The sequence below is a fragment of the Phyllostomus hastatus genome, unplaced genomic scaffold, assembly GCF_019186645.2.
Source record: "Phyllostomus hastatus isolate PE091 unplaced genomic scaffold, TTU_PhHast_1.1 phas_contig_17, whole genome shotgun sequence".
In the NCBI taxonomy this organism is placed as follows: Eukaryota; Metazoa; Chordata; class Mammalia; order Chiroptera; family Phyllostomidae; genus Phyllostomus; species Phyllostomus hastatus.
Window position 1 is genome coordinate 6457324 of NW_025333664.1, and position 23782 is coordinate 6481105.

Below are 23782 nucleotides of genomic sequence, written 5' to 3' on the forward strand. Positions count from 1 at the left end.
GGCCTTTCGGTGTAAATAAGGTTTCATTGGAACACAGCCATGCCCATTTATTTATATATTACCTATGGCTGCTTTTGCTTAAAATGGCAGAGGTGAGTGGTCATCACAGAGGCCACATGGGCAGCAAAGCCAAAAATACCTATTATCTGGCCCTGGGGAGAGGATGCTTGCCACTCCTGACCCAGCCCGTTTGCAATAAGACAGCTTCAGAGCATGAATGGCCAAGCTCAGTGTGGGACTCGGTGCTTAACACGAATTGTCAGTGTGACAACCTATCAAAACAGGTCAGCTGCCAAACGCAAGGTTTTCTGATAGCTTTAAATACCGCCACTATTTAAAAGGGTCTTTTCACCGTTTTTGTGGCATTAAAAATTATTCTTAATTTATGGTTACCTTTGTTAAAGGCTTACTCTATAAAAACACACATTGAATAGTTTACAATGAAAACACACAATACCTAGAATTTGCTTTAACATACACCGGAAAGAAAAAAACAGATGGGCTAGGAATTAACAAGGCAAAACTGAAAGGTGGCAAAATGTCCATAATAATTGTTGCCTCTAGACGATGTGGTATTTTTCCCCTTTCATTAGTACATGTTTGATCATTTCCATAATAAAAAAAGTTATATTTAAATAGAAAATTTCAAAAGGCTAGATTAACTCTTTTTTAAAAAAAAAAATCCCATCTGACTGTAACAATGCCTGTTTTTAATGCTGCAGAACAACGTTTATTACCTGCAGCTACGACCCGAATGGCCAACCACGTGGTTGGCTTTCTCGGGAAAGGGAGGCCCACTACAGTGTTCTAGGAGGAGGCCACCGTCCGGCCTTGACCTCTGCCACTCTCCTCTCCCACCCTCCCACTGCCCCCTGCTCGTACATTTGCACGTTTTTCAAACATGACATTAAATATTTAAAGAGGCATTTAGGGAGCTGAAGTTCACCGTGGCTTGATGTCTTACAACCGCAAAATAACGCTGTTCTAAAATAAGGTTGATCTTTTCTCATCAGCAGAGACGGAAGTACTTTGGTATATACGGTGAAGATGTAGCCCCACCTAAATCAGGAGTTCAGCTCTGAGTGCATTGCAGGTTTCTATATATTGAGTATGAGTCTGTTTACTTATGTGATATTAATTTGTAGATTCATGAAAAAGAATATTGCCTTCTGCTTGAAATTTCCCCCGTCGGTGTGGAAAATTCTACAATAATATATATTAGCCTAAGAGAACTGATTATGGTTAAAATCTTCAAATCATCATTATTCATCATTGTCATCATCTTCATTCTCATCACCTTCTTCAGCATTATTTTCATCATCTCCATGACCATCATCATCTTCAGCTTCATCTCTTCATCATTCACACAAAATTAGCAACGTGCCAATCATACATAATTTCTTTGACCCCCCGACAACTCCACGAGATACATAAGCTGGAATTGCACCATATGTGAATTCATCTGTGTAAACTAGTCCCCCCAAAAAGAGCAAGAAATAAAAATAGCAATCTAATGACATAGCTAATACATTATAAAATTATATTTTTCACATGTGCTCTCTATTTTATAGAGTGCACTTTATGATATGCATTATTATACATTTACAAACACCTACACTGTATAACTATATACATAAAACCTCGATGAATCTATTTTATGCGTGATAGAAGGGTTCTCCAGTGACAACATTAGCCACATCCAATTTGCACCTTATGAGTTCATTTAAAATCTAAACTCTGAGTCAGCAGCGACTTCCCTGTTTGTGCAGACAAGGAACCTGGGGCTTTGGGAGCCAGTACCCGCCATGACTACGGAGATGCCAGAACGCACACACTGGAGTGTCCAGAGCCAGCGTGAGAACACACTCACGCTGTCAACCACTGCCTTGCGCTGTCCTCTGAGAGGAGCCCATGCTGACAAAGCACAGAGAGACAGAGAGAGAAACAAGGTAGAACTTGAATACCTTATTTTTTTTTGTTTGCTTTCAATTGGTAAACGATAGGGTAAGGGTGAGGGTTCAGAGCAGAATTAGCCAAAGGAGCTTAGGAATCACGGCATTTCGAGGGTGATGCGTCTTGGTGGTTTTTCCGTGCTGTGCTGGCAGAGAGGTGTTTGTTCACCGGTGAGACGATTCTTCAAAAGGGGAGCTCTAAACCTCTAATCAGTCGCAAAGCACAATTAATTAAAACAGGAGTGGAGCAGCTCTCCTAAACCATCCTCCGCTTCTGCCAAGAAGCCATCTCCCTTGCTTTTTCCGATGCCTAGATTGCCACCTACTTGTCTTCCTGCTGCGGCGGAACAGGTAAAGAATGGGTACAGTGCAACCTAGCCAACATCATGGGGGTCATCTGCCTGGAACTGTCATGTTTCTTTAAGAGAGAAAACAAGCCCCATGCTGCATGGTGCGTGGGATGTAGAGCTGCGCGGAGGTCTGGGACCCCCTGTCACCGTAAACCCCGAGGAAGCCCTTGTGGGTGGTGTTTCCGGAATCAGGCAAATTGGGGACGTTGTCTGTAGACAGACCCTCCGCCGCGTCAGCGAACGGGACAGTTCTGGAAGGGGACCACTGGTAGGCTTGGTGGCACATGAGCTGAGATCCTCCAACAGAGCTGGAGTCATGTCTTCCCCGCCTTCTCCGGGCTTTGGTTCAACCCCAGTTCAAGTTCACTCCTTCTCCACGTTCCAGTGACCCCCCCAGGTCCCTGATACCCCCTCCAAAACAGTGCACCAAATACGGGAACACGTGTGAGCCAGTCACTCTCTTCTGGTGCCGATATCCATACCACTTTTATTTGAAAAACAAAAAAGAAAGAAAATCAGAGCTCAAATAAAACGAAAAGGAGTCATGGAAGGAGAACCATAAAATCTGTCATTAGGGAAAGGACAGACAGGGCTCCAAGGTTCCGAAGGACATAAAACACACTTCCATTTATTCGCTGAGCATATATTTCCTTAGTGTCTACTATCTAGAGAAGAACTATGTCGGTGACCCTGGATACATACCGAAATGGCTTCCGGAATGCTTTTAACGTCCTTAAATTCATCTGTGGGCACTCAGAACGAAACGGAGTGTGAGAATGAGGGCAATTTAAATAGCGCGGAATATTCCACCAACCGTCTACCAAATGAGGATATGCCCAGAAATGTGCGATGGGAGATATAAATTTGCTGTGCACCTGGCGGGGGAATGTCTCTATTTTTTTCTAGGTGTAAGAAATTCTGCGTTGTTTTAGTAAAAGGCCTATCTGTGGCTCAAATAATAGAAGCACAATTGGTTTCAATGCCGGAGGTAAAACTGACTGTCCCGGATTCACTGAGGGTTCACAGAGGACTGAAATCGGTGGGAAACTGGAGGAAGTTTCAGGTGTCAACAGAAGCAATTGAAGTTTTACCATAAGCAACTTTTATTTTCACCCTACAGATTAACTTCAGTAATGTATACCTAACAGGTGGTCCTACTGTATAGTGACAAATTCCCTGTCACATAAAACTCAAAGCTAAAAGAGTGAAACAACAATAAAAAAAAAAAAGTGGGCAGGTAAATCAATTTACAGTTTCTGAGGGTTACTGAGGACAGAAAAGGGTGCCGCGCATATATTTCCTAACTCTGCCCGCAGGACGGGCTGAGAGGCAAAGTCGACTCAGCGGCAGTGAGTGTGCTCGGTGCCCCGACTTGGTTTCCAAACGCCATTCTCCACTGCAGAACCCAGGAGCCCCTGGAGGGGTGGCTGGTTCCAGAGCTGCGTCGGGTGAAGGGAAAGATGGCCCTGGGGCATCTCACGGTCCCAAAATAATGACGGCAACATGTTAGAAGGACACTGCAGCCTCAAAATAAATAATAATGTTTATCCCACGTTAAAATCTGTGGGATAAAATAGAAAATGATGAGTCCATACTAAGACCAAAAAGTAAGTGCATATGTTAAAATTTGGATGAGACATGGAACTGTGGTGAGTGGAATCATGGCTTTAAAGATCTCTATGTCCTCATTCCCAAACCCAAGAATATGGTAGGTCACTTAGCAAGAAGGAATTTAAGTTGTAGATAGAATTAAGATTACTAAGCCACCGACCTTAACATAGGAGTATTAGCCTGGATGACCTGGGAGGGCTCCAAGTAACCACAGGGTTTCCTAAAAGAGGCAGGGAGAGGCAGAATGGTCAGAGCGATGTACCGAAGTGATACAGGGTGCGCGAGACTCGGTCTGCCGTGCCGACTTTGGGAACGGAGGGGGCCACCGGCCGAGGGGCGTGAGCATCCTCTAGACACCGAAGAGGGCAAGAAAAACCGATTCTTCCCCGGAGTCTCCAAACAAGTACCCTGCCCTGAGATACCTTGATGTTGGCCCCCCAAGACCCATTTCACAGTCTGAACTAAAGCACAATGAACACAAGGAAGGCAATGAACTCGTGCTGTCTTAAGCCACTAAATCTGTTGGCATTTGTGATAGCAGGAGTAGGGGACGAAAAGGAGGAGTAGGGACAGTACAGCAGTACAGTGGGGAAACCCGGCCGACAGCACCTTCACTGAATGGTCAAAGTGAACATCACCAGTGATCAGACGCAGCGCCATCACGTGGCCCCTGACATGAGGCGCTGAGAAGGTCACAACAGCACTTCTGCGGAATCTTCCCCCATAATGCGCCACACCAGTCTAATCGAGAGAGCTCTTCAGACGAACTCACGCCGAGGGTCATTCTACAAAATAACTGTGTAGTGCTCGCCAGAGACTTTGGATCATGAAAGACAAGGAGAGTCAATCAACACCGACCCAGACTGGAGGCGTTTAAGGAGCCAGGACAATTCAGTGCAACATAAGATCTTGGATTATATCCTGAATCAGAAAAGGGGCGTTCGTGGGACAGTTTGGAATTTCCAATAAGATCTGCAGGTTGGTCCTGGGTCACTTTTCATTTTGGTTTAGATTGTTATACTATGCTCATGGAAGATGTTAACATTTGAAGAATCTAGGTTAGGCACACCCTGGGAAATGTGGGTGCTATTTTTGCAATATTTTAAGTCAAATTGTTTCTAAATAAAACCCTTTTTTTAAAGATTTTATTTATTTATTTTTAGAGAAGGAAGGGAAGGAGAAAGAGAGAGAGAAACATCAATGTGCGGTTGCTGGGGGTCGTGGCCTACAACCCAGGCATGTGCCCTGACTGGGAATCGAACCTGCAACACTTTGGTTCGCAGCCCGTGCTCAATCCACTGAGCTACGCCAGCCAGGGCTTAAATAAAAACCTTTTAAAAAGAAATGTGATAATGATCTTATGCTACGAAGACCTGGGAGTTCAAACTGCCTTTTGGAAGTTCCATTCATTTCTTTCTCTAAAGAAGTCGCTTTCTTGGTCATCCATATGTCCACGTACCTCTGAGTCTTGTTGTCCTCTCTCACTAAGTGCCCAGGACGCAGTGAAGGCTACACAAAGATTAATATACAAAAGTAAATCTTTGTAACATTAGTACTGAAGTCTCAGTCCAAGAGGGGGTTTCATTAGAGAACACATAAATGAAAGACACCCACCAAAAAGGGACTCTCCCACCCCTGCTCCCTTGGGGGCCATTCGTCATGTAAACTTGGAACAGTCAAAAATCCCGTCTTGTTTAAAAGCTTCTTGCTTCTGTTCACGGCCCATGAAGGCTGGCGTGACCCAGCCCAGGCTGCCTCCCCTTCTCATCCGCGATCCAGTGCTCACGCACCAAGTCCCAGCTTCTGAACCTGCAATGAATGGGCCCGGTTCTTCCTCACCCTGGTGTCTTTGCACACACATCTCTTCCACCTGGAACGCTATTTCCTTTTCTCGTGACCTCAGCAAATAAACTGCTTAAAGGCAGGCAGCTCATAAACGCCAAAGGTAGGATTCCAATGCCTTGTTAATAAATCACAGTATTTCCAAAAGAATGGAATATCAGTTAGCATAAAAAATGAGGTGGAGGTAGATCTTCAAAAAAATTATAGACAATTAAAACCAATTTCTAACATATTAATTATAAACTTACCTACTCTGTACCCCCCAAAACAAAATATTCTGAAAAGATCTACTCAGTAATACTAACAATAGTTAATCCGGGGCAATTTTTTTAACATTTAATTTCAGAAGTATCACAGCAATGATTTGAAGCCGTGGCTAAAATGTCTGGTACATTCTGAACTCGTCCCACCGCAGAACCGGCCCCACCCTCAGCACCCACAGCCACAGACTTGCACGTGGTCCCTCTCTGAGCCGCCGCTGGGGCCCACGCTCCTGTTTTGCAGGAGCCTCTCACACTTCTAAGTTTTCACGTCAATGAGGCACCAGATCCATCAACAGATCCAGCTAAGGGGCCCCCAGAACGCTGTGGGAGCACTTCAGAGGAACTCAATCCGGGGTCAGATGCATGTCACTGGCTGGGGGAGGGGCAGACTCATGGGACTCCGGGACCCTGGAGGCACCCTGAATGTTGATCGCTGTCCCCCCGACATGGGGAGCCCTGCCTCACCGAGCCTTTGCAGGAGCTGCTTCCCCTGACCAGGATTTTTATACCTTTGCACACCTGTAGAATGTCTCCATCTCTGCCTCGCTGGCTCTCTGTCATCCTTCCGTTTTCAGGTGAAATATCACCCTTTAAAAGATACTCCATAACAAATCCCATCCGTTTCCACTAGTTACATCAAGAATAAGTGGTTCGGGAGCCTACTATTAGTCCACGCACTCAACGTTAACCCGAACGCAAGCTGAGTCTCCCCAAATATAACCACTCCGCATGCTCTAGCTAGGTCTGATCCTTAGACTTGATGCTGGAAGTCAGGCCACACTTGCCTGTCTTAAAAGAAGGTGTAACACTACATAACACAACTAACCGAATATAAGACTCTTTTAATTTTTCCCAAAACTATTCCTTGGGGTGGGGAGGGGTACAGGAAAGAGTCTCCCATATTATGGGGTACAATTGCAGGGGCTCACACCACTTTTCTTTCCCAATAAAGTAACTATTCAAATTAGTGTGCACCCTCTTCTACCCAGACAGACCCTCTCCATCACACCATTCTGTTTCGTTTCCTCGGTGGCATTTGTCACTGTCCACAGTTGTCTGGTTTAGTATTGGGTGTGTTTTTTTTTTTAATTTGCTGCTCAGTAAATACCTGTTGGAAGGGAGCGGGAGAAAGAAGAAAAGAAGGGAAAATGGAAGGAAGGGAAGGAAGAAGAAAGGGGGGAGGAGGAAAGAATTATAAACTGTGTGTAGTTTCTGGTTAACAGCTAATTAAACTTAACAGATTGCCAGGTGAAAGAGAAGGTACAGTATACACTGCATTTCTCCTTTCACGTAGGAGTTTAAAGTCTTTTCTTTTGCTCTTAAGCGGGAACCATTTGCATTATTCTACGTACATAAAACAATAAATAAGCTCTCCCACCCAGTGATCCTTAACGACTGCTCCAAAAGTTTTGCAACTTTGTTCACCCATAGACTCCTATCTTCACACGAAATGTTGCCGATGTCCATCGCGACGGACAGACGACCGTACACTGTTGTGGGCGGAGCCTGGACGCAAGGTGTGCGAGGGGCTGGGCCCGGATGTCTGGCCACTCAGCCACTCGCCATCGGGGGGCGCTACGCACCCGCCGCCGCTGCTCGCACTCACAGGCCAGCGTGGAAAACGATGGCGCGCTGAAGTGCAGAACTTTCCTCTCAACATACAAAAGAACTTCAGTGAAAAGCGCCGTATCAGCAGTTCCACACTGAGCTTCCATTTTATCCCAAATGGTTATGATTTGATTATGAGCCCACTCGATCGGGTGGCTACGCTTTTATAATTAGAAAACAAAAGGTCTGAACACCAGCAATGCGCGTCTCAGCCATCGGTCTGTGCAAGCTTTCTAGGCGGCACCCGGATGCTACTCGACGCTGACTTTTTTTACACTTTTATGCAAATTGCATGTATAATAACCCACGATATACTTTAGCATTAGTTGTTCTTCAATTTGCGGAAATGCTGATTTAAAACATAATTTAACAAATTATTCAGTCAAGCATAAGAAGAACGAACTTCTTCCTCCCATAAAATTTTTGGAGACGTTTGGAGAAAGAAAGCAATAGTTCAGTGAAATTTGCTGAAAAGTCTCTAACTCACATTCCTGGTGTGTTTTGGTTTTTTTATTTTTTTCCTCCCCCTGATATACTATTACGGAGTATAAACGCCCAAGCACAGAGACTGTCCATTAAAAAGCATCTCTCTAATGCAATCTTTAACAAACTTCTTTGGAACTACAGCTATGACCTCAAAACCCACAGCATGAATTTTTTAAAGCAAATTTGATGCTATTACAAAAGGAGGGATTGACAGCCCCGGAGACTGAAGTCTTCTGCTCGGCCACAACCCGGGTGCAGCGCAGACGGAGAGGCGAAGACAAGCTTCCCCCGCTTTCCCCGCCCCCCCTCCTTCTCGAACTTACGGAGACGCGCTGGGGGGCGGGGCGGGGGAGGGCGCGCCGGCGCCTTTACTCTGCGGCCGTCTCACAGGCTGGCGTTGCAAGGTTGCAAGCTCTGCACGGGGCGGGGGGCAAAGACCACGGCTTTCTCAGGCTGAGGAGAAGGCAGCTGGTCGGAGAGCTGGACACCGCCGTGGCCTCTCGTCAAACACAAGGCAAGAGCCCAGCACAGAGGAAGACACAGCGCATCCCATCAGGCCACGGGGCTTCGGGCCTTCTAACAGCAACACTGGTTTGTAGTCCCAAGGATTTTAGATGACTGAGTCCTGGCGATAAAATCTCAAACTTAGCCCCAGTTAAGGACTGAAATCTCTACACAAGGGCTTCTTAATCGTAGCACTACTGACATTGAAGGCCAGATAACCCCTTACTGGGGCAGGGGGCTGTCATGTGCACTGAGGAAATGTTTAGCAGCATCCCTGGCCTCTTCCCATTCGATGCCAGTAGCATTGGCCCAGTTGTGACAACTAAACGTATCTCCAGACATTGTCACATGTCCTCCAGCGAGTGAAATCACCCGCACTTGAACCTGCGCTCTGCACACCCCGTCCCTTCTCGTCTTTAAATGCACGGAGAGTCACAGTTACGCCAGCGTCTGATTTCTTGTTACATTCTTCTCTCCTCTTAGCCCTCAAGGGATCGTTTCGAACATCGCTTGACACGCAGGACACTGTGTAGACGCGGAGCTGGGCCGGGCAGGCCTTGTAAAGAGCCGCGGGCCCGGCGCTGCCCTCTGCCCTGGGGTCGGGAGCGTCTCGCTGCTTCACAAAGGGCTGAATTATGCTCAGGCTCCCAGGCAGAGCAGCTGCAGGAGACCTGACGAAAACCACACTGTCTGGTTCACAGGGCGTGATTTACTGCCCCTGGATACTGGGTTTTAATTTGTCCTCTGTGTCTATTAGACTCTGCCTTGCTCGTCCCCTTTCTTAGGATGCAAAGCAGGTTATTTAGTGCACAATCTAAAAAAAAAATCAGTCAGTTTTAGTTTTGCAGCTTTTATGCCTCTGAAACTTACTTACATGCTGTATATATTAAGTAAAGTGTAACCCGTGGTGCTCACAGGATTCAAAAAATGATGAGGTGTCCCCCCCATGGCCTCAGAGCAGGAGCCACCTGACTCCTCGGAAGAGGGAGACATTCGCAGCATCGGTGCGACTCGCACACCCACTGCAGCCAAAGCAGCCCCTTAGACCAGCGGCGCTAGGGAAGCACAGCCAGTGCGGCCGATGGAAATGGTCCCGTGTGTCCCAAATCCTCCCTCGCCCTATTGACACCTAACGCGACAACACACAGTCCCGCGAGATGCTAGTAAGAAAAGTACAAGTACCTGCATACAGTATTCTATGTCATATAATTATACATTTTATGTTTCGTTCAGCAGCATGCTTAGGAAGCAAAAAAAAAATAGGAATCGCTACTATATTATATGTTTAGTTATGTTTTTCGTTGTCAAAATTAAGTCAGCCTTTAACAATCTTAATAAGATGCATTCATTTGCATAAGCATTCACGAAATGCATGGCTGCTTTAATAAATACGGCTACTCCGGAGGGCACGCGACATATTAATTTTTTTTAACTTAATGCTCTCGATGGCTTGGAATCATAGGCCAATTTAATCCCATTCTGCAGATGAGAATAAAGGTTCAGAGAGGTTAGGCCGTGTTCCCAAGGTCACACCATTCGTGCCGGATCCACCAGCATCCTTTCCCTCTCCTCTGATCTGCTCTCTAAGGCTTCCAGCTGCGCGAGCTCAAGTCAGTGTCTTGAGGAACATGCAAGGCAAACTGCATGCTTACAAGTTTGGTGAAATTCTATTTAAACAGATTCCAGCATTTCAAAGGAATTTTTTTTCTTATCTTCACCCAAGGCCATTTTTACATTGCTTTTAGAGAAAGGGGGAGGGAGGGGGAGAGAGAGAAAGAAATACGGACTGCAGGGGCCAGACGGTCTCTGAGTGGCAGCAATGATCAGTGGATGGGTCCCAGCCGGAGGCTGTGTCCTAACAGGTGCTGAGCTATTGTATGTACATCTTCTATGCTTTTTATGCAGAAAACTCTGAAAACTCCGTCTCAGGGGCCGAGAAGCTACTGGAAATGTGAAGGGAAATATGAAAGGAGACTGGAGGTGGGTGTCCGGTCTCACCAAGGCTCCAGTAGACTCTGCCACCCCGACCCAAACATCACCCGCCTCTGCACTGGCTGTGGCTGGGAGGCCATTGATGTACATGGCCTCTGTTGTCCCTCAGCCTGTAGCTCATGAATGAATCAGACAGACAACACTCTGCAGTGTAGCAGTTTTGAGAAATATTATAAATAGCAGCAGCATTCTAGAACTTTGGCGTCCACTCTCATCCAGCCTAGTGTGGTGGACTGAGTGTTTGTGGCCCCTGGAAATTCTGGTGTTGAAATCTAATCCCCCTGTGATGGAATCTGAAGGTGGGGCCTTGGGGGAGGTGATGGGGTCACGAAGGTGGAACCTTTGTGAATGGGATTAGTGCCCTTCTGAGTAAAGGCCAGAGGGACACTTCTCTCTGCTCCCTGCCAGGCGAGGATGCAATGAGAAAGTAGCCAGGAAGTGAGCTCTGGCCAGAACCAAATCTTCCAGCCCCTTGATCTTGAACTTCCAGCCTCCACACAGTGAGAAACACATTCCCCTTGTTTACAAGCCACTCGGTCTGTGGTATTCTGTCACAGCTGCTTAAACGAAGACACCTGCCATCACATTGATGCATCAGAAGTTTAAGTGTATTCTCTGCAATGTACTAGAAAGCTACCCATGTTGTGAAAAATGACGCTTCCCGCATCCCGTTTCCCAGAGATCACCGCATCCTCCTAAGGTTAACGAGACACTCCTTGCCTCTGTAACTCTTACCACGCTTCTTGGGCGAGAGCTGTTGATTTAGTGGCACAGGAGTAAACCTGTGCATTAAATTTCCTTAATTGTCACTAGAAAGGATTGCTATCTTTAAATGCAGATGTAAACAAAAAAAAAGGGAACTTTGTTTAAAAATGAGCCAGAGTTAAGCATAAATGCAGGGAGGATTTTCTGATGGCTTTAACTGGGGAAATGCTGAATATGCAGTGATTTTTTTTCACATTAATAATAATAGGAAACAGTAGATAGTGGCACCTCAGCACAATTCTAATTTAATGAGAAACAATAAAATAGTTTTCCAAAGGGGCCTATTTAGGTCCAAGAAAGGGGGATATTAAAGTCCCAAGATTTATTCTACTTTCGTTAAGGTATGCTGATACACATTTTCCAAGGCTATATTCTACCCACTGATTAGATCTCTCTCTTTATAATTTTCCTACTTGTAAGGGAATTAGATTGGTATTTTCCAAGCCAAATAACTTTTAGACAAAGTATTTAAACTGAATCAATTCATTCCCAGCACAAGGAAAGGTTGATCAAAATCCTGTATCACTCAGACGGCCCTCTGAGGCATATGTTGAATATATTTAGATATTATTAAATGCAAAACCAATGGAGTCATCTATTAAGAAATGGTTTTTAGAACTCTGGCTGGAGAGCTCCATTGGTTAGAGCCTCACCTCAGTACACCAAGGCTATAGCTTTGATCTCTGACCAGGGCGCATGCAAGAAACAACCAGTGAATGCATAAATGCACCAATCAGTGAAACAGCAAATTGCTCTCTCGCTCTCTCTTCCCCCTCCCCCTCTTTCAAATCAATAAATAACTTTAAAAAAAGAAATGGTTTCCAGAGAAGAATTGAATATACATAAAGCTTCTGGCAAAGCAGTGTCTTTAAATTACGCCCCCTGTTTTTTCTTGGCATTTCTCAAATTAATTGCACTACTTACCCAAAATGTATTAATCATCGCAATGTTCAAGCAGTAGGCTATGTGAGGTCAGATGTGATGATGACGACGATGGTGACAGTGAACATGAACTGAGCTCTTTCTACATGCTGGACACTGTGCTGAGCATATTCTATTCTCATTTAATTTGACTCCAACCTTCAATATGTGCTAACATCAGTGTTACGTGTGTAAAGGGCCTTCCCAACACCGTGCAAACTGCACTGCCATTCCCGTTTTACAAGTGAAAAGACGGGCGCTGGGGGATGTTGAGCACCCAAGGGTCACCTCACAGACAGTGCATTGGCAGAGGTGCTTACAAGGCTGGCAGAGGTGGAAGGGCCCCACCCCTGGGGAATGTTGAAGCCTCCGACACAGGTACTGATCTCACAGACCCCACAGCACCCCTAGTGAGGGGAAGGCCCCTGGATGGGAAAAAAAATATTCCCTAACGTTTATGAACCACTCACTACCTGCCAAGCATTGCTCTAAGTCCTTTATTCCCATTTTTCTCTTTAGTCCCCACAATGAGTGCGTGAGGAGACAGGTTTGCTAGCCCACTTTGCAGATGGAGAAGACTGAGGCACGAGGAGCTATGTGTCCATGAGCCTACGGCCATAAATGGTGGAGCCGGCTCTGGCCTGGGAAGTTTAAACCCAGAGCTCATGTTCTTGGCCACTGTTGTATCCTGGCTGTTTATGAGCCAGGACCAAACCCTCTGCCCAAGCTTAGTACTGAAGGAACAGTGTTTATACTGTAGACAGTCAGGCAAGTGCTGAGGAGTCTCCCCCATCGGCCGAGATGGCGGGAGGGGGAGGTTCTTACACCCAGGTGCACTGAAAGCTAGAAAGGTGAATGGATGGGGCCCTGCGCGTTCCAAAAGCTGGAGACAATTGGAGGGAGGGATAAAAGCCCTCCCCTCCCTGTTCCTCTAAGAACCTCAGGCTTGAACAGGAAGCTTGAAATGGTCTTTGAGATGGGAGTCCACCGTTCTCCGAGGCTGAATAAAACTCTTCCTTTTTGCACCAGCAGCTGCCTCACGACTTCGGCTTTTGTGGCGATGGGGAGCTGAACCTCTGTTTTTTTGTTCAGTTATAGAGCTGCGCCCTTCCGATGGTGGCAGAGGCTGAGAGAAACAAGCTCCAAAGAGAGTGGCTATGGCCTGAAAGACTGCTTTGGAGCGACACCTAAAACCCTGCCACGCTGTTGCATTCCTAAAGAGAGCCAGGATTCTTGAAGAAAAATACATGCATGATAGGGTTACATTTCCCACCAGCTCGCCGACGTGGCCTTAGAACAGACGGATCAGATCTGATGTAGAAGTCACGCGACATTGTGTGTCGTCATGGTGCCAATTCACGCGCTTACAGAGAGACACACAGACTCTAACGTGGGTGTTGAAAGAAGCCGGCAGGTAGAGGACCACCGAAGAGGAGGCCACAGGAGGCAGACGACCCTCCACCCTGGAACGAGAATGCGTAGTCCTTTGTCTCTCGGAAGTACAAGAGCTTTTCTGCAGCTTAGAATGCGGGGCCGAGCAGGCTGCTCATCGCCCAGTGAGGAGCCGCTGAGGTTCCTGAGTCAAAGTGTGACGTGGCCAGAGCTTCCCTCTAACGCGTCCAGTTGATAGCTGTTCATCAGATGGCGCTGAGGAGAAGAGACCCCGTGTGCAAACACCCTGCCGGGAGAGATCACGACAGCCCCAGTGCACCTGAACTAAGCAGTGGCAACCAGAAGGAAAAAAAGGGCGATGCAAAGAACAAAGTTCAGAAAACACGGGACCAACGCGTACAAAGCTGTGCGTTTTCTGTGAAGGATGTCAGGGTGGGGAACTCCAGAGGCTCGGAGGAGCAAGAAAGTAGCGTGAACCCTGGCTCCGCGGCAACCTAGCCATCAGGCAGCCACTCAACCTTTCCTCGCGTCTGTTTCTCCATCTATAAAACAGAGGTAACAGTACCCCGACCTCTCAAGGCCATTATGAAATTTAGCTCAGTATGTAAATCATTTGGCACATTGAACAAACATGTAGCAAGCACTCAATCAATTCTACTTACTAATATCAGCCATGTGTTTAGTACAAATAAGAATATTCCTACATTCCTCTCTGAAAGAATTCCCACTTACTAGTTAATGAAGGAAGAAGGGGGAAACATCAACAACAGCAAAAAGGGAAAACCCACAAGGAATCTTTCTCTCAGGCCCTCGCACTTAAAATGTCCTGCGTGAGGGTGCCAGATGGGGGCAACTTTGGGGCCTGAACGCAAGTCACTGATCAGAGGAAGTAAATAGAGGAGCAAACACATTACAATGTAAGGCTCACACGGGGTTTATAATCTGGGCAATTCTCATCCCTGGTGTCCATCGAACCCGAACTAAGTTCCAAAAGCTGGAGATGGTGACGGTTCTCACTGCGTCTTTGGCAGCACGCTGGAGGCCCGCAGCAACCCCTGCTCGGTCATGTCCCAGCTCTGCAATCCATCAGTGCTACGGACACACCGCTGTCTTCCCCGAGACCAGCTCCAAGGGAACCCAGCACCGCACCAACAAAAACTACCATTTACCCAGTGCCCACATGGTGCCAGACCCATTCCCATAGTCCACACGTAGCTTTTGCTTTGAGATAATGGAAGTAAATCAAAACACAGACGGCAAAATCAAAAGAAAAATCTAGTATTTCTCTTTTTCCGCCTTCTGCTATGGGACAACCACATACTGAATTCCTTCCATGAAACTTAAATACAGCCTTTGCTAAACAGGGAGTTGGTCACCCGCTTAAACCTAAGACAATGTCCCATCCCATTGACAATGGAATCTAAATCTCTTAAAACGGTACTCGAGGCATGACACGATTCAGCTGCCGAGTATCACTGCTCTCTCCTCCTGCTTTCCGTTTCTGCAGTCTAGTCCCGCGGCACCCTCATCTCCTCGGGAGGACACGCTGAGTTGGTGAGTTTCGGGGCCTGCGCACTTACAGCCCGTCCGCCCCACCTGGAAGGCTCTTGCTTCCCACAGCGAGCTCTTTCTCGTTCACATCTTGGCCCAAATCTCAGCCCTTTCTGAAAGTGTAATATAGACGCCCCCGCTGGTGCTTCTGGAGCTGGCTTACACTGTGCACCTCTCTCCCCGACGAGTAGTCGGGTCAGTCATTTGAAATCTGTCACAGCGGGAGTGTTTACACCAAAGCAACTGGCAGGCACTGCCAAGGAGGGCTGCCCCCCAAGAGAACCAGTCACTGTTCTCAGCACACCACTCCCTGTTTCTAGCCCCCTCCACCACCGCTGCTGTCTGACGCGTGCCTTTCCTCATTCTCTTCGTAGCGTCTGTCCCTCTGAAGTCCTATTTTCTATGTGTTGTTTTTTATTCACTCTCTCTTTCAGATGTACTCCAAAGGGAACACAGACATTTTCCAAATGACTTACTGCTATATCCCTAACACTTAGAAGCACTGTATCAGTACTTTAAAACTCCCGTTTTGAAAGAATGAATTAACTCCACGTACTTTCTGAATATCATAAGCCCCGCAGTATTTAAAATTCTAAATTTCCTGATGGAGACCTTTCACGATGAAGACATTTTCAACCTAGAATTTTCCAGCAGCTCCCGCTTCTAGAGCGATCAAAACTGACAGTGTACATATGCCTTATCAGTCACCAATTAGGAACTGGAATGATGATTTAAAACATCGTTTGCTAGTTTCCCTACTCTATCATATCTATTTGGAAATTGTGAAGAGTTTAGCCCTGCCTCTTTTCCATTCTAAAGTTCCATGTGGAAAAATGTCTTCCTTCTGAAGGACATTCACCGTCCATCCCTTTGTTAGGCTGGCCGGCCCATCTGGCCCCATCCGTCTTGCTGCAATTTGATCCTGGGTTAATGGCACCCTGTCACCAGCCCACACTGACACTAGGCTTTCTCTCCTCTCCAAGACTAACTACTTCATGATGGAGGCAGCTTTGTGAAGGCTCAAATTCTTGAAGACGTTTTCACAGCAGTGTGAATGAGACCAAGGACGTGGGCTGGGATTTTCCTGGTAGCCCACGGGATCGGTACATCACCCAAAGTAAGATATGAGGGGGGAAGCTGGCCCCAAGAGGAAAAAAAGGTATCAGTCCTTTGGAAGGTTGGCAAGCAGTATCTAACAGGCGAAGAGAGAGAAGCACAAATAAACAGTCAGTCCGACTGATGAGCCGAGTGTGCCAGGTGAGGTAGGTGAGGCCCTCTCAACAAAAGGTCGGCACACCTGGAGTAGTGTGGACACAGGGTCCCCAACTCAAAGGCTTATAGGAGCTAAGCACATAGAGTAAATGTTGAGGCAAATAGGGAGTAAATAATATCTGGAGAGGCACTGTGGCAAATTGAAGACTGCATGTGCCCCTCTAAAACAGGCAACATAGACCCGGCTCCAGCCAACTTTGGCAGAGCAGAAATACGAAACCAGTGATGACAAACTGTAACGGTTATTGTTGACTGCTTCCCAATACCCATTCCCGCCGTCTTTGTCCATCAGCCCCCCTCCCCGCCATGACTCACTGAAAGTTGATCCCATTCCCATTCTGGTCTCCAGGGCGACAACCACCCCAGCCTAAGCCAATTAGGAGAATTATGTTTCCCTTGTCAGTGGGCCGTATAAGAATAGGCATGTGACCCAGTTCTAGCCAACGTGACAGCTTTGAAGAAAGGCTACGTTGGTGCCTGGGCTTCCAAAGAAAGAAACAAGGAGAGACAGTCTTTCTTCCTCCCGACAGAGTAACGTCTCACTGCAACGCCAGAAACCGCTGTCACCGCCCAGCCACACAGAGTCCGGGACACGCCTGCGACGCCACATCTGGAACCGACCTCGGGAGTGTGTGTTGTGACAAAACGAATTTTCTTTATGGCTTTAGCCATTGTACATAAGGTCGTATTTGTTACTTGCAGACAAAAGCACCCCCAAGTGATATACCAATCTTTTCACTTTCCAAGAGAAATGAGAGACTCCATTTTTCCATAATTATGCATTTAAAATTGTAGCCACTGCTTTTGAATATTGTCTAGGAAAACTCCCTCTGATTAAGGTGACCCCAAACTGAGTGAACTTCAGGAGGGTGGAGGTGGGGCATTTATTTTTAACTCGTGGCCCTGCTTGCCACCTTAACTCTCAGTTCTCAGCTCACCCTGTCCCAAATTGCATATCCTAGGGAGATTCTAAGTTCCTGGAACTTCACATGTTGCCTCACCGCTGATCAAAAGGATGCTCAGTCCCACCTGACTCTGACAGCTCCACTTTCTGCATAATTTAGAGAGAATCTGCATATCCAAATACGCCAGAGTGTGGTGCTCAGCAAAAGTGATGTGGGGCTGTTGGAGAGAAGACCCTCAAGCAATGAAAAGTTTTGTTAATTAAGATTCTTCAAGAAAATGGTCATGAAAATGAGAAAATACTTACCTTTTTAAAGCCCAGCAAAACCAATAAACTTGAATTACTGTGTATACGGGGTGGGGCAAAAGTCGTTTTGCAGTTGTTCGTGTGGAGAACAATACAATAATTAATAAATAATAAGACAAGAATAAGCTCTGTACTCGGTGTACCTGCAACTGCAAACCTACTTCTGCCCCACGCTATATTAACACGGCCGGTTCTGCCAATATTGCTGGTTCTCTTTGCGATTTGCTCCCTCCTGCAAAGTACCTCCCCTGTCCCCTGTCCCCCATCCACAGTTTACCCAGATTTTAAGACCTACCTAACTCAAAATCGACCTCTTTCAAGAGGCTCCTACAAAAATTGCTCTGACCAGCATGGCTCAGTTTGTTGGGCACCTTCCTGCAAAGCAAAAGGTCGCTGGTTCAATTCCCACTCAGGGTACGTGTTATCTCTTGCTCACCGATGTTTCTCTCCCTCTCTCTCCCTTCCTTCCCCTCTCTCTAAAAATAAATAAATAAATTAATTAATTAATTAATTTAATCATTTTTAAAAGAAAAAAAAGAAGCCGCTGCACATGGAGGCTTCCAATCTGTTTCTATACGTGTGGGTCACACATCGGCTACGGTAGCAGGGTCACCTGAAGTCACCTGTCTGTTGAAGAGTCAGTTTCTGACTCCGACCAGAATTACCGGGGCTGAGCTTCAGAATTTACAAACTATACACTCTTCAGGTGAGCCTTCTGAGCATCATAGTTGGGAAACACTTCCCCAGCGTACACAAACTTCTATCATTTTAATGGACTTTGAATCATCACCTGGTTTTATTTTTATATAATTCCTTCCAAAGAGGTCATATCATCTCCAATAGATTATAAGCTCCTGGAAAGCAAAGACCTTATTTTATACTTCCCTATTCTTATTTATCCACTCTGTGCTGTAGTTCCTTCATCAGCAAAATGTAAATGTGTCGTTTAGTATTTTTTTTCAAGGATTGAGATAATAAAAAATTAAAATACCTTGAATCCCAACTATGTGCTAAGACACAGTTCTAAGCCTTAGATACTTTATTTCATTTAATTTTCAAAACAACCCCGGGGGGTTGGGGGGGAGGGTAGCATCATTCTCGTCTTGCCAAGGAGGACAGTGAACCGCAGGGGGGACAGAGAATCTCGGGAAATTCACACAGGTAGTAAAGGTGGCGCTGGATTTTGACGCCACGTTCCTTTCATTCAAAAGCTCATGCTTCTACTTCCCGATGTCTGCACAAATATAAATTGCTGGTGATAGGCACATCCTGGGATACAGCTCCCAGAAGACCCGAAATACACGCGTGCCCAGAGGCAAGGCATGTTAAAACACCCAACCCCGACCTTGGAGCTGGAGAAAAATTGCTCCGCTCCTCTTGTATGAAGGATTACGTATTGGCATTCAGATCTCACCCCGAGAGTGCAGAACTGAATCCTGTCGCAGAGGACACGGCAACTCCAGCTGGGAGACCTATCAGAGCGGCAGCAACTCCCGAAGTCACAGCAACAGCCTGAGCGGAACACCCGCACATGGATTCCTCCGCGACCCCGTGCCCAGCCCGGCTGCTCGAACCTCATCCAGCTCACAAAGTGTCCGAGGAGGTCAGGGTTTACTCACTCAGCCCCAACAGCTGCACTCCCCGGGGAGAAGGCTCTCCTTGGGTGACTTGTGTGGCTGCGTGTCCTGGGAGCTGAAGCCTCACAGCTTTTGTTCGGGACTATGTTTTTCCAGGGTTTGTTTGTTCATAAAACAAACAGCCTCGGAAGACAGAGCCAGTAGCTTCCTCCAGGCAGGGGGCAGATCGGTTTCCTGGCCAGTACAATGAAGACAACGTCTTTCTCCAGGGCAAAGGTGGGACACCTTTGCTAGCAGTCCCCTTATAAAACGATGGGGTTTCCTGACCTCGAGGCCCCTCAGCTCAGCCTGAACACCCACAGCATGCAGTATCTACTCGGGCCGTTCCACATGTCCCCCGCACACCTTGGGAGGCAAGGAGCCAGTGCCCGCTGTGCTGCGAGTAGTCAAGTCCTTTGTCTCTGACCCAGGGGACTCGTGTCTCCTGGCGGAGTCCATGGGACTGTCACGGGCTCACTCGTGAGCTCACAAGTCGGGTGAAACCCCCAGATCCTTCACAATCCTTGAAAAACTCCTACATACTTTTCAAGATTCCCCTCCGTGAGGTTTCCTTAACCACCACCACCTCCCCCCCAAAAAACTATGCCTTCCCTTACGCTCCCCGGAGTTGCTTCACCATTCAGTGTAACGGCTTTACGTACCAGATCACAGGTTTGCCTTCCTTGCTAGGTTCAAAGTTACTGAAAACTGAGAACCAAGTGATATTTATTGATAGACCTGACACTGCTCAAATAACACCGTCCATGATCTGCACATCCCTCATCTCTCTGCCTCATCTCAGTGCCTTGGCTCTGAGACATTCGACCTTGCTCACCCTTTGCAGCCACACCGGCCTCCCAGCCACGCTCTTGCCACAGAGCTTCGCCCTTTGCCTGGAATGCTCTTCCTTCTGGTTTCCACGGGGTCTTTCCTTCCCACACTTCACTCAGATCTTTGTTCCCCACGAACATTTATGAGGGGCTCCGTCTGTCTGGCCCACTATTGCATTGTCAGTGCTAAGCACTGTTCTTAGAAATAGACACAAAATCGACAACGGTAAATATTCATTGACTAGATGAACAAACTAAGGAAAAGCACCGACCACAGCTACTTGCACATAGTAGGTGTTCTGTAGAAGTCACTTCCCTTCATGTAACCATGATGGATATATAAATTTTCATCAGTGACACCCAATACACAAAGTGTCACATTTCTTGATTTTTCTCAATGTATTCTGCTTCCAGCCCCATCTGTGGGGCAGGTGAGAAACTCAATCTCAGTCACTGGGGGGGAGCGGAGCGGGGGGTGGGGGGACTCTCCAACCTTCTCCAGGATCACGCAAGAACCCCAGGGGGTAGATGCAGCTCAGGACACTCAGAAAAGGGATTTTTTTAGTTTTTTTAAATCCTTACCCAAGGGTTTTTTTTTTAATTATTGATTTTAGAGAGAGAGAAACATCGATTTGGGAAACATACATTGTTTGCCTCCCACACACACCCTGACTGGGGATCGAACCTGCAACCTTTTGGTGCACAGGACAACACTCCAACCCACCGAGCCACCCAGCCAGGGTGGGGTTTTTGATTTTTAGATGACAGCTGCCACTGCTGCTACATGCTGGATTCTCCCAACACACACACACACACACACACACCCTCCTAAAGGCTAGTGTGTGTGGAGCACCACAGATACCTCCAAGGCATCGGCAAAAGGGGTAAGACCCATTCTGCCAGCAAAACCACAAAAGCGAGTCCCCTGTACCAGCTCTGAATTAACTCCCCAACCTCTCTCTCTCTCTCTCTCTCTCTCTCTCTCTCTCTCTCTCGCATGTACTCCTACCTCCACCCCAGAAAATATTTCTTCCTATCCCCCCTCCCACCACCGCTCAATACCCTTCAAACAACTTCAGATCTTCCAAATTTTAAGCTCGGAAATTTTTGTCCTTGGCCCTGCAACACACAAGCTGCTGTAAAATGCTAAATGAGGCATTTAAATAGACTTGTTGAAATGCAACCAGGCAAATTCAAAGTCTCCGTTCCCTCCTTCGCATGGCAGAGGCAATACATCCGCGAGAACAAAACACACGATGATGCCCAGTAAATTACCTGCCACGCGGGAACGAGTCTTTGTGTGTGTCCTGGCATTTAGCACAGTGCCTGGCTCGTCGGTGCCGAGCAGACGGCTGTGGAGCTCGTGTCTGAATGAATACACCGAACTTTTCTGAAGTCAATGCACCTCACCAGATAACCTGGAGGATGGACTCTCCCTTAGAGGTGGTTTGCCCTTCCAAATTCTCTCTCTGCTCTTCTCCACTCTCCTCGGGGCTCCAGGAGGGTGCCGATCTGCCTGCTCCTTAGGTTTGCTGAGTGGGATCTGCGGAAGGGTACCTCGGGGGGCGGGGGGAGTCATAAAGGCATTCATTCTCCCCCCATCCCTGCTCAGTGTCAATGGTGTCACCAAGAGATAACTGTGTTCCTTGTTTTAGGCAGTGGTCCGAATGCTTGTGTCCAAAACCCTAATCCCACGGGACAGGATTTGGAACTGGGGTCTTCGGACGTGATCACGTCACGAGGGTGGAGCCCTGGTGAGTGGGACTGACGCCCTTTCAAGACGAGGCCGGGGCGCCAGCTCACGCTCTTTCTGCCCGGTGAGGACACAGGGCCTCGGCCGTCCGCAGCCCAGAAGAGGGCTCTCACCAGAACCTGGCCTCGCTGGCACCCTCGTCTGGCACTTCTACCCTCCAGAACGGTGACAAAGAAATGTCTGTGCCTTATAAGCTGCCTGGACTATGGGATTTGGCTACAGCCATCCACGCGGACTAAGGACAGAGAAGCAGAACCACCAGGAGGTGTGAGGTCTGTGTGAGGTGCGCACATGTGCATGCACACGCATGCGTGCGTGCATACATGTACATCTACCTGTATTCGTTTCAGGAATTTGACCCTGGGGCCCACTAGGAGAGACTCAACCCTGTGTCAGTTCCTGCTGTCTCTGACCACGGTGACGAGGGTGTCCTGACATGGTCGGGCCCGTCATCACGGAGACGAACACACACCTGGCCTGGGAGCGGGAGAACAGAAGGACAGAACCAGGGGGAAGGGGGTCATTAACTGAGCCAGCCAAGGAGGTGAGCCAGCAGACGAGGGACAGTGCGTGGGAGACACAGAAGTACATCACGCCATCCTCCAGATCTCACCTGAGCATCTATCTCTCGGTGGCCCTCCCTGACCGTGCAGGGCCAGAGAAGGGGATTCTGGGAGATGTCCTTCCACCTGGACACATGGGAGCGGACAAAGCCAGCACCTCCCTCGGGGAAAGCTCACAGCTCTGCCCCGAAGTCCCCTCCTCACAGCCAGCTCGGCCTCCCGCGGGATCCCTGCCCATCTATAAGAGTAAACTCACCTGCCCGTCCCCCTTGAGGTGGGCGGGTAGGTGAAGGCCAGCGCCCACGGCCACCAGCCCCAGGGCAGTGCGGTGTCCCTGGGGCGTTCCCAGGCACACTGCTGTCAGCACACTCCCCCGTGCGTGCTCCTCACCCAGCAGGAGCGCGCCATCTGCTTCCCGCTGGGGCCCTGATGACGACGTCACCCACCCTCCGTGCGGAGGGACAAACGGAACACGAATCGGGAGATGTATTCATTGCTCTCCCCTGCTGGAGATATATTTGTTTAAAAATATTAATTGAGCATCTACAAATGGAACAACTCCGTGCCAGAAAAAATGCGCTAGAGCCACAGGGGTGGCCCCCAGACAGATTCCCACGCCTAAGGGAGCTTACGGGCAGGTGGAGGAGATGGGAACTACCACGTCTGCTGCCAGGCGCTCGCGGAACACACACAGGAGACGTTCGTGAAGTTTCTGGAGCCCACGGAAGACATTTTCATGGTGACTTGTGAAGCACAGTTACTGTAATACTGCATCTCCGAGGATGGAGTCTGTTTGTCTCGCTTTGGAGAAGACACCTCTAAATATCGGGAAAGGGGGCGTGGCCTGAAGGCACGCAATGTGGGTCCCCCCGTCCCTGGCTCCTGACACGGAATACCTTATTCCGTCCTCACGCAGTGTCACAGAAGGAGTGCGCCCGCGTCCTGATCCCCGCCAAACAAACGGAGAAACAGCCGGGAGAGGCGGAGCGGCCCGCCCGGGGTCACCCCGCTCCCGAGGGAGTCGGTGAGGTTTTCGTTTTTTGGTCTCCGTGCACGTGATCCATGGCACCAAACGCTTTCTACCCTTGAAAACCTGACGAGCCCAGCGAGGTGGGTTTTGGGACCGCCCCTCCCGTTACGCACCTGGGAACCTGAGCTCGGAGAGGACACACGGGGACGAAGCAGGGGGATCAGGGACTGAACCCGGCTCCGCTGGGCCCGGAACCCGCCCTCTTTCTGCTCCACCCCCCCGCCCCCACCACCACCACCGGACCCGTAAAACACAATTGACATGACATTCG